Here is a 12962-nt window from a genome sequence, read left to right on the forward strand (position 1 = left end):
TGTATGGAAAAGTAAGGCAACTATGCATACTCTGTAATACCCTTGAACTGTTATGATTATCTAAAAACCTATTGAATATTGCATTGAATATATATAAATATACATTTACTCATTCTTTAAAAAATATACACATAATAAATAGATTAAAAGTACAAATATTTAGTAAGGAGTACGTTGCATTGTATATATTTTTACGTCACTATGTATAGTGTAGTTTAGACATTTTAACTATGACGGAACATTTAATACTTAAAAATATACGACCATAAAACACTTATTTGCATATACATAGGTGTACTACTATATACTTTTCACATAGGGAACACAGCATATAAAAATGCATCATATATTATAAGTTATGCTAAAAATTCTTCTTTATTATGCACGTGCAGTGATGAAACATTTGTTATTCCTTATATCATACACTCCATGTTGTCTTTCCAACCCAAGAATGGTAAGCAAATTCACTAGAATTCATCTTTTTAATTTGCTAATCGAAAAGTCTTTGTATCACGCAATTGGTATTTTGATGTCACTTGATTTAAAAGTCCATTCATAATTAGAGAAAAAGAAATAGTGACATTTTCTATTCGTGTACAGATCATATAATGTATGTGTATTATTTTGTCATACGATGTTATCTCTCTTCGCACATGAATTGTATTACAGAGCTGATTAAAATACTGCTGAATAATCTGCATTTTAAGTATAATTTAATTGTACAGAATCGCCGGTGTGTAAATTACATAATCGAGTTACTAATGAAATCCTCGGGTTATCTGGATTTATAGTGGGATTAAATTCATATTTTTTACGGACCTTTTTTTTACGGACCTGGCGGAGAGATCTTGAGGCAGACGTCAAAAGAATGGGTAAGAACTGGAAAGAGGAAGAAAGCATTGCTTAGGATAGAGAAGCCTGGAGGAATCTTTCCAGCTGCCTATGACCCAAAAGGGGTAGCAGTCATAAGTAAGTAAGTAAGTTATCTTTTTTAAGCTGAAACACTTTAGCAGTATTTTAGCCTTCATATTACAATCTTTTAACAATGTATTATGCAATGGAAGCTTTAAAACACACAAGGGCATATTAATTTTTATTACTGTTTTCTTTTTTTCCAACAAACTTTTTATCCTGAAATGTAGCTGAATTTGTTTTCGTAAAAAGACATTCAGCCTTTTGACACAGAGAAGTCTGACTCAAATACCACACTAGAGAATGTATATACTTATAAGTCCCATGACACCTATACTGATGCGTTTTGTAACGCCAATGCCAGTTCGGGTTATCGGTAAAGACGTCGCCAATCATTTACAGGTCAGGGGGTTGTAACATAAAGGGTACTTAAGTTTAAGACCATGCATAAGTAGGACTTAATTACAGTCCCAAACTTAAGGGGATGAAGGACACATGGTCACATGACTTTGTTAAACTACGTCATAGTCTCTTTTTATATAAGTGCAAAACGTGTAAAGCACCAGTTCTTTTATAAATTTTTGACAATTTTTTTTCCTTTAATTACCATCTTATATTAAAAAAAACAAAAAGTTTAACATTCTTGTAAACATTAACAAATTATGAAAAAAGATTGATCCACTCCTCTGTTTCTTTAAATTGCGCGTCCAACAAGTCGGTGACGTCATACTCGATCTGCTAGTACAGCAAGATCATACTCGGTGAATACAAAGGCAGTATTATTATGTAAAACCAGGTCATAATCAGTATATGATGAAGTATTTTGAGAAACGGGGAACTCAAAAATTATTTTTGCATGACTGATGACGGAAATCTTATGTAATGAATTATAGAAATAATTTGTTGCTGCATAATACTGGTGTGTGGATTTTAGTTTTTTTTTTTTTTTTTTTTTTTTTTTTTTTTGCGGTGGGGGGGGGGGGGGTGCAGATTTATTAATCTCTGATTCCAATATCACTCTCAACATGGCATATATGTCCATGAAAAATTCTATATTTGGGGATACTTTTAAAAAATCGAATAGGTTATAAACACTACCTACTATAAGTAACTTGGACAAAGAAAATCATGAAATTGTATATTCGCTGTGAAAATGTGAGATGAAATATGTACTTGAAGAGACAGAGAAAATGTTGATGAATTAGAAGATGATAAATAGAAAGATAATTTTAAAAGAGTGTTTTAAATTTGATTCAATGTAGAACCGACAAACGCGGATTCAGACAGGCATGCAGGGCGTACTACCTTCCTATAGAGGGAAAGAGAGAGGGGGGGAGAGATGTTGATAGACTGAGACACACGAAAAAAAAATATCTTCTGAAATCAATTCTCTAAGATCCTCAATTAAATTAAAAATAAGTTATGATAAAGTATTTTAATATCATAAAACTTTTGCAGTCTTTCCTTGCTATCACTCGCTTATACATCGTGGGGGGAAATTCAAAATATCCCTATTGTTTACACTTCTTTAACATCCATTTAATTTCAAGTACATGTAAAAAGACGTTCGGTTATCGTGCCAGGTCTACGACAATGACAAAGGAGTGAACATTTTTCAAAACAAAAGAATAACAACAAATTAAAGGTAAACCGAAAACATCGCAGTCTCCAGTGATGAACAGAGCTCATTCATTTACATTGAACCACTATTGACACTATGTGACCGTTTAATATTTGTTTTCAATTATTAAGAATTTTTATAATTTTTAACAGAATTATATACTAAATACAAAATCTTATCTAACTTACTAAAATCGATAAGTATGTAAGGACATGAAATTTAAATATATATTTAATTTAAAAAGAAACTAAATGAATATTTTTTTTTATAGCAGTATACATAAAGGAAGTTAAAAACTAGGGTGATTCAAAGAAAATATTTTAAAACATAAGTTTGACTTAGCAAAGACCTGGCTTAGTTCGTTTTATGTTACGGTTTAAGACATACTTAAGTAGTACTTAGGCAGGTCCTAAGATTGCACCTAAAACATATTTATGACCCTACTTAAGTCAAAATGTTAGCAAGCTTTATGTTACGAGCCCCAGGTTTGCAGAATCCCTGAGCAGAAAAATATTGATGTAATAAAATTATGTTTAGGGCAATAGATACCATGTTAATCAGCCATTTTTTTTTTTCAAACAAACAATGGTCTTTTATTTTAATCGGGAAAAAAATGGCCGATCGTTTAGCTTTCAAAGTATCAATAAATACACTTGGGAATTTTTGTTTACTGTTAGTTAAAGAGACACAAGTTTTTTAGCATAGTATTTCTAATACATCTCATAGTTTCTCCCTCAATTTTTTTTTCAACCTAAAACATCGATTTAGCTATTTCAGAGTGATTTTCTCGGCATATGTACGAGGGGTTATCAAAAAGATCGTGGAATAGCGCCATTAAATTAAAACCGCTTTAGGTACATCAATGAATTTTAATACATTTAGTTAGCATCATCTTTTCTATCGATAGAATTAACCATAAATCATAAGTTATATTTTTTAATAAATTGTTATTGTTTTTGTTAACAATGGTGTGTCCAAGTGGCGCAGCCTCAAATATGACGTTTTTCTACCTGAGTGTAACTGAGAAAAAACTCTTTTGATATGAGCATTTGTCGTCAAAAAATCCGGTTAATCCAGGCATGTGGTACAACACAATTGTTCCGTAAAATTTGCAATTTTTACGCCATTCTGAAAATTCTATGAAATTTTATCGTAAATTTATATGGAGTGTACAAACAACTAAGGGCTAAAAAAGGACGTCAAAATGGGGGAGGGGTTTCTGTTTCCAAAATTCTTTAAAGTTTTGCACCTGGGAAAACTGGAATAGACCTAGGGAATGTTTAAACGGGCTACAGAAAAAAACGCATCCATAGTACTCGTTTTAAATAGCCAAAAAGATTCAGAGAGATGAAAGGTGCACAGTTAAAGTCAAATTGTAGTGAGGATGTCAAAAATCAGTCACGTCGAAAAGTGACGTTGATCATCTGTGGTAGAAATTGAACTCCATCAAGCTAAGTATTCTGGAATAATCAAGTGAGGGTCTTTCCTTATGTATAGATACATTTACAATATTATATGCATTGAAAGCAGCTGTTCATGACATTGTAAAGTCACATAAACAAGACGGACTTAAGTCCTTACTTAACTCCAGGTAATCACATCAAGATAAGTGTATAATGTAGACGGAGTGGACATTGAGAAACAATGACGTTGTCGGACTTCATGAAACTAAACGGCGACAGTGCCGGGTGATCATATAATGTCTTTTTTATTTTAGAATAATTTGGCAAATTATCAACGTATCAAGTCAAAATTTTCAACATTTCTTAAACTTTTGTTGATTTGTTTTTCATAAATTTTGTAAGCACAGACTACATAGTATTAATCTTATCGCATCAGTCCACGAACTTTTTGATAACCCCTCGTACTTTTCTAAATGATAAAACTTTTCATGGAAAATAGTTTCACTATATCACTCTGAAGGGAAGAAAGGGAATTTTAGCATTCGTGGTTTGTCCAGGAAATTTGTAATTATTTTCGCTTTCCGTAAAAAAAAGTTCTTACGTATACAAAAATATGAATACGTTTTAAATCCCAAATTTTCATTACAAACATTCAGGAAGGATCACAAATCAGAATTTATTTTGAAAATTTACATGAGGAAGTGAACAAACTATATCCTTTTTTGTAATCAGTGTAGACAAAATGGTGAATGTCATGTATGCTCTAGTTATTTTGCCTTTTCATTTTGTGAGTTGTATTTCCAAATTGTGTAGTGAGTAAGGTTCCTATTTATTATTGTAAAAAAAAAATCCTTTGCTTATCTGTATGTGTTTGAACAATTGTTAGACTTCTAAATTTTTTTTTTCCCCCAAAAAAAAAAGTTTTTATTAAATATAACTTGAATTTATCACAGACTACCACTAAAAACAAGTGACACCATTTTTTAATTATTTATTTATTAAGTTTGGCATCATATGGCCACGGCTGGTTGCAGATCAATTATTTAAGATACATGTGTTCAGTGGGTGCCGACCCAATTGGTTTTTGGCACACCTCCAATCAAAGCAAACAATCAATCAATCAATCAATCAATCAATCAATATTAACTGTACACATGTCATTTTTACACTATAAGACTGGCGTTCGCTTTCCAAATTTTGCGGTGCGCCAGCCTTATAAAACAATATTCAATCAATCAATCAATATTCAATTGAATCAATCAATATCAAGTTCAATCAATCAATCAATAAATTTATCAATTCAATTAATGAATATCCAATCAATTAATGAATATTCAGTTGAATCAATCAAAAAGTTTCAGTCCAATGAATCAATCCATTTTCAATAATATCAATCAATATTCAATCAATCATTCAATATTCAATCAATCAATGTTCAATCAATCAATGTTTCAATATTCAATCAAGCAATGTTCAATCAATCAATACTCACTCAATTCAATGAATTGTAGTAAGTTTATGTTGAAGCCAAACAATATTTCAATAAATTAATCAATGTTTTGTGTTAATTATCAAGTCAATTAATTGTTTTCCATCGATAAGTCATCCACATAATCAAGTTGCAGCTGCGCCCTGTTAACAGCGACGCGTGTCAAGATGATTTGTGTTAAGCGCTATTCGATGCATCTCTCCAACTGGCTCTTCGCTCTGTCAATTACAGAGACAATACTGTCCGCATAATAAGATGACCAGCCGTGACGATGGGTGTTGTCTAGTCCTTGATCGATAATTATCGTGTTGCAGCTTCACCCTGTTTAGAGTCAATAAGCCAATACGATTGGGTGAGCGAAGTCCTTCCTTCTGGTACTTGGAAGTGTCCATCACGATAGCATTCATCACTGTATGGCAAGGAATGGCAGCTTTGGTCGGTCGTGACTAAGGCAATGTCTTAGAATGATTGACAGCTTGGCTCGATCCTTAGGCCTCTTTCTCTGAAACGAAAAGAACTCGGCGCAGAAAACAACTCAAAGTAATATGGGGTGTGGAAGGGCGGGTAAATTTTCTTAAAAATTCGCAGCAAACCCTAAACGTGCAACATTTGGAATTGGTTTGAGAATGGAATGTACAAATGCTTGCGCATATATTGCGCGCGCATCCTTCCACGTGGGGCGCTATGATAAATGGATTTATAACGCATTCACTACATAAATCCGATTATCACAGACTACCACTAAAAACAAGTGACACCATTTTTTAATTATTTATTTATTAAGTCTGGCATCATATGGCCACGGCTGGTTGCAGATCAATTATTTAAGATACATGTGTTCAGTGGGTGCCGACCCAATTGGTTTTTGGCACACCTCCAATCAAAGCAAACAATCAAACAATCAATCAATCAATCAATATTAACTGTACAGATGTCATTTTTTACACTATAAGACTGGCGTTCGCTTTCCAAATTTTGCGGTGCGCCAGCCTTATAAAACAATATTCAATCAATCAATCAATATTCAATTGAATCAATCAATATCAAGTTCAATCAATCAATCAATAAATTTATCAATTCAATTAATGAATATCCAATCAATTAATGAATATTCAGTTGAATCAATCAAAAAGTTTCAGTCCAATGAATCAATCCATTTTCAATAATATCAATCAATATTCAATCAGTCAATCAATATTCAATCAATCAATGTTCAATCAATCAATGTTTCAATATTCAATCAATCAATGTTCAATCAATCAATACTCACTCAATTCAATGAATTGCAGTAAGTTTATGTTGAAGCCAAACAATATTTCAATTAATCAATGTTCTGTCAATTATTTCCATTGACCAGTTGTCAAAATAATTATGTTGCAGCCGCGCCCTGCTCACAGCGGCGCTAGTCGAGATGAATTGTGTTAAGCTAAATCCGCCAAACGTGCATAGTTACTTAATATATAAATATATTGTGGGATAAATAAAGTGATATATGCCACTCTGAGGTTCAGTATTTTTAAATATGCATAAAAACTATTGGATACGTAAGCATATATATAGATTAGATATATCTTGTTAAAAATCTCATAATATAAGGTTGATAAGCAGCTCTGTGTTGAAGAAATAAATAATACATTTTGGGATGGACATTATGTGATTAATTTAGCAATCATACCAGTTTGTGGGTCACTATATTTATATTACGAATTGTTGGATAAACAGGCGATTACATGAAAGATATTGTGAAAATCTCATAATATTAATTTGATAACTTGTATGTTGAATAAAGAACAAAATACGTTATGGATTGGCCATTAAGGGATTTAAACGCGATGATTATACTTGTTTTTGGTTAAATAATAATTACATTTAAAAGAAATTCTGGGATAAGGAGGCGTTTAGATAAAATATCTTGTTAGGAATCGAATAAATTCGGCTGATAAGTTGCATAATGAATAAATAATTAATACACTTTCGAGTTGGACATTATGAGATCAATGTATAGTACATTCTAATACCTGTTTGTGGGTCACTATATACATGATTTACATGTATATGAGGAATTGTTTGAAAAGTAGGCGATTGCAAGAAAAGTGTAACATGCAAGAGTGTCATAATATAAAGCTAATTAGCTGTATATTGATATATAAAATATTAGTACGATACGATAAACATTATGGGATCAGTCTAATGAATGCACCAGTTTGTGGGTCACTACATGTATATGTAAGAAATTATTGGATAAGTATAGGTGTTATGCATAAAATAATATTTTTAATAATGTCATAATATTTAATAAATGAATAAAATATTATGAGATGGACATTACCGGGCTAAGGTAATGATTATACCTATTTTATTTCACTTTCTATGCGTATATAGCAACTCTGGGATATGTAGGCGCAGGGATAAAATATCTTGTTAAGAATTTCTAATATATGGCTGATAAGCTGTATGTTGAATAAATAAATTATGGTAATAGTAGATATATTATGGTAACGGACTGAATTATGGGATAGATGAAGTGATTATACCTGTTTGTGGGTCATTGTATATAATAGATATGACGAATTGTGGAATAAATATATTGCACGTGATTATACCTGATTGTTGGTCACTGTATATATGTATATAAAAATGTAGTGCTTGTAACAGTTTGTGGGTCACTGTATATACGTATAAAATGAATTGTGGGATAAATATAGTGATTATACCTGTTTGTGGGTCACTGTCTATATGTATATAATGAATTGTGGGATAAATATAGTGATTATACATGTTTGTGGGTCCCTGTATATATGTATATAATGAACTGTGGGATAAATATAGTGATTATACCTGGTTGTGGGTCACGATATAAATATGTCTTTAATAAACTTTTGGATATGTAAGCATATACGTAAGATATTGTCTTTAAAATCTCATAATATAAGGTTGATAAGCTCTTTATTGTTTAAATAAATAATTCACGAATGGAAGGTCATTATGTTATAAACGTATAGTGATCATAGCTGTTTGTGGGTCACTATATATATACATGTATATAACGAATTGTGGGACAGGAGATTGCATAAAATATATAGTGTAGAATCTCTTAATATTAGTCTGCTATCCTATATGTTGAATCAATAAAAATACGTTACGGATTGGACATTATGGAATCAATGCAGTGATTATACCTGTATAATTACTTTCAAAAATAAGAATTCAGTGCTTAAATGTGGTTCACTATATATATGTATATAAGAAAATCTGGGATAAGTAGGTGTATAGATAAAATATGCCGTTCAATATCTAACATTGCTTAATGAATAAATAGATTATAAATAATACATTGTAGGATGGACATTATTTGATTAATCATCTTTGTCACTATATATATGTGTATGTTAGAGATTGTGGGATATATATATATATATATATATATATTGTGGGATATATATATATATATAGAGAGAGAGAGGATATCCCTAAAATATCTTGTTAAGAATCTCATAAATCGTATATCGCAGTGAGTCATTAATATGCAATATGACCCCAAAATACTTGAAAAGTAATAGTTAAAATCTTATATTGAATCCCCAAAACTGTTCTTAATGATTCATTCTATTTTGTACATATGTAAATATACATATATATATATTATTTATATCAAATATCAATTCTTATGTCTTACATTGTGAAATCCAGGACATGATATATATATAGCATGTGATAATATTGTGGGTCATAATATTCATAAATAGAGCATTGTCCGATGTATATACTTTATCCCACAATGCTCTATATATATGAAAATAATGACCCACAATGATATACAACATTTTAATCTTATCTCAAAAATTATATTATATATTATATAAGGACCATATATAACGCTTAAATCATGAATATGACATAGCTATTCAATGTAGAAATGCGAGATCCCACAAACCTGTTTAGAAGGTCGGTGCCCACAAACAACCTCATATATATATATATATATATATATATATATATATATATATATATATATATATATATATATATATATATATATATATATATATATATATATATATATATATATATATATATATATATATATAGTTATCATTCGTCATTTACAGAATTACATGGGGAGCGCCTGTGATTTCTTGGTCATTTATCAAAGCATAATTAGAAGTGATGCACTAACTATTTGTTCTCACATATTCTAAATGACAAATTCTCAATCTGTATTTATAAGTCAGTGATAGTTTGAACAAACAATGCACACACTTGCATAACAAACCTAACAAGTATTCAAATCATTCTCTTTATTGTTTCAACAACCTAAGATTTATGGGTACACAGATAGGGCACTAGGTTTAGTTCGGGGGGAATTCAGCGATACGATACGCAAGGCCTTGACCTTTCAGCGATTCATGAGCTCTTTTGGAATGTCATTAATTTTATGTAAGCAGAAACAGCCATCCTCGCTACGTCCAGTCTTACAGGCTCAAACTTTGACGTTGTGGGGATGCGACACAGCATCAAATTCCCGTAAACAAAATTGAACAGTTATTAATCATTTACTTTACAAATGCGAATTATAGGCTGTGAGCACATAATGTTTTTCTACGTTTGTCAATTTGACATTTATCTAAGTTTTTTTTTTCATTTCCCCCACACTTGTTTCAATGTCGAAACAAAATCAGGTCTATAGAATAACTAAGTGATGCTTTATAACACGTGCGCTTTATGGAATGATTCATGGGTTCAGGCCCTTACCATGCACATTTATAAATTCCGTATTTCAGTTTCAGTTTTTTTATTTAGTAATTTCGTTTTCTTTATTTAATAATTTCGTTTGTCTTTTATTTAATAATTTCGTTTTCTTTATTTAATAATTTCGTTTTCTTTACTTAATAATTTCGTTTTCTTTATTTAATAATTTCGTTTTCTTTACTTAATAATTTCGTTTTCTTTATTTAATAATTTCGTTTGTCTTTTATTTATTAATTTCGTTTTCTTTATTTTAATAATTTCGTTTTCTTTATTTAATAATATCGTTTGTTTCTTTATTTAGTAATTTCGTTTTCTTTATTTAATAATTCCGTTTTTTATTTAATAATTTCGTTTTTTATTTAATAATTTCGTTTTCTTTATATAATAATTTCGTTTTTTTGTGTCTTATTTTTTTTGGTTTGAACTATTGGGCTTCCGTAGTTATTTCTATTTCATCGGTTAAAATCAAACAAGCAAGTAAAACTATGTCTTATCTGTTGATTTATGAAAAAAAAAAAAATCTGGAACGAATTTCTGGATTTGATTTTTATTTACAAAAATGTTAAAAATAAAATTGTTGTGTATTCAGCATTATTTAATCATATTATTTTCAGAACTCCGTCCACTTTACTTTCTTGAAACTATTGTAACAAATGGATGGTGCATCTATAAACGCCATGGAACTGAAGAAAATATGGGAAATTATTCGTTCATTTTAAAGATTCTCCTTATATTTACAATTATTTTTCATTTTTTTCTGTGTTGTGAGGAAAACAACATTAGCGACTATTATGTTTTCTTCATTTCATGATAGCCGTGTTGGATACATGCGCTCAGTTTTGTCTTGTACGCAAAATCTTTAACACGGAGACAGTTGATCTCTCGTGGGCTCAGATGATGAAGAAAGTTCTAGCTTGTATAAAGGCAATTTTATATGCAAGAGAAACTTATAAACTGTGGACATTGTATGAAGGAACACGACTTCGACAAAATCATTGCATTCATTTGTTTCTTATTTCCCCTCACGATATTTACCTGTGTAATAACAACTATCTTATGTTTCATTGGTACTAAGTAAAGATTGAAACCTCGCCTTGCTATCAGACATATAAGGAAAAAATATATAACAACCAACTTTTGACAAAGTATAATAACTTCAAATTGCAAAATAATTCTTGCACATGTTATTTTAGAATTCTAATTACAATAGATAAAATAATAAAAATGTAGAAGGATAAGAGAGATGTCTCTAGTTTGTTTGCATATATTTTCTCTATAGCTGAAATTATGAATTATCTGACCACCCTCTACTTATTTTCACTTCTTGATTTAAATTGATCTTTTCTTGACAAATCAAATGCATTTTGTACTTTGTATTAGTTTGCCAATTTAATTATGAATCTAATAAAGAGAAATGTTTTAAGGAATTTTCTTTTCTGTCAATATTACTATTGTGGAAAAATCGAATTCTGCAATATCCCAATATATATATATATATATATATATATATATATATATATATATATATATATATATATATATATATATATATATATATATATATATATATATATATATATATATGATGAATGCAATAATAGATACATGTACACATTACAGGAGCCTAAATTTGTAACAGCATCAATGCTTATTTCCTTAAATCCTTAGTGAAATGATTTAAATGCTTGCTTTCTGCAGATGTTTGTTATTCTGATCACATCTTGATATAAATAAATATATGCTTTATTAATAATGAATGTTAATACTTCTCGAAAAAAAAAAAATCGTAATTTTAAAATTTATATGATGTTTTCACATGTTTTTGTACCTATCTGGATTAGAATTAAGTTTCTAAATCAAAAGCAATATATAGCATCATGCATGTAAGCTCAATGATTTATATCAAAAATACAACATATTTGACGAGGAAATACTTATCGGAATGTAAATACCCTTAAAAAAATCTATAATTACTTTAGTTTAAAGTATTTAAAAAGTTTGCTTTTCTCTTGGACAACCCTCGTAAATATTTTGATACTTTGATACACTATGAAACTTTACTCTCGAACTTTTTTGAGATTCCAAAGTTTAAAATCTCTTAAATTCAAAAGTACTGGTGTAAATATTGGAAATAATATGTGAATATACACGCACTATTTCCATTTTATATAAAACATGTTTATGTAGGAACTGGAGAACATAATAATTTATAACAATCTGAAATCCATAGTGAAAATACTTTGATTTACTATGGTAAAAACTATAGAATTTTTTGTTAGGGTACACTGTATCTGCGATTGTGTACTTTTGGTGATGTTATGCTTACTACCAATACCAATGGATTGGTGGTTGATGATTCTGAACAAAATAAACAATCATTTGAATGAAGATACAATGTGTAAACAAAAAACGAACACTCGACTCAGTTTGTCTAGGACAAATTGTTGATATCTATCTTTAATATATGTGACACTTTTTTCGAATTGCATAAACAATGTATCACCTGCTTCCAGGATGGTTATCATCCTCGTAAAAATATTCATTAAAGATGCAATTTTTTTATCGTCACCTTGAGCATTTTAATTATTATAACATCCGCTTAAAAGGGATATATAGTAAAAGGAATGCCCGTCCGTCTGTCCGTTACACTGCAGTACCCATCTCTTGTCCTCAACTCCTCTTATACCTCTGAGTAAAATAGTTAATGAAACTTTCACAGAGACCCTTTCGCAGGTATGTTAAGGTAGTACCCAGATCATTTGTCGGCGAATTTAAGACTTTTTTCGTA

General features: G+C 30.1%; 1 pseudogene; it reads left to right on the forward strand.

Annotated features, from left to right (window-relative positions):
- Positions 1-12962, forward strand: part of LOC133204269 (uncharacterized) — a 42567-nt pseudogene that overhangs the window by 12156 nt on the left and 17449 nt on the right.

This window comes from Saccostrea echinata, unplaced genomic scaffold (assembly GCF_033153115.1).
Source record: "Saccostrea echinata isolate AGI-Se365-2 ecotype Australia unplaced genomic scaffold, CSIRO_AGI_Sech_v1 ptg000052l, whole genome shotgun sequence".
Taxonomy (NCBI): Eukaryota; Metazoa; Mollusca; class Bivalvia; order Ostreida; family Ostreidae; genus Saccostrea; species Saccostrea echinata.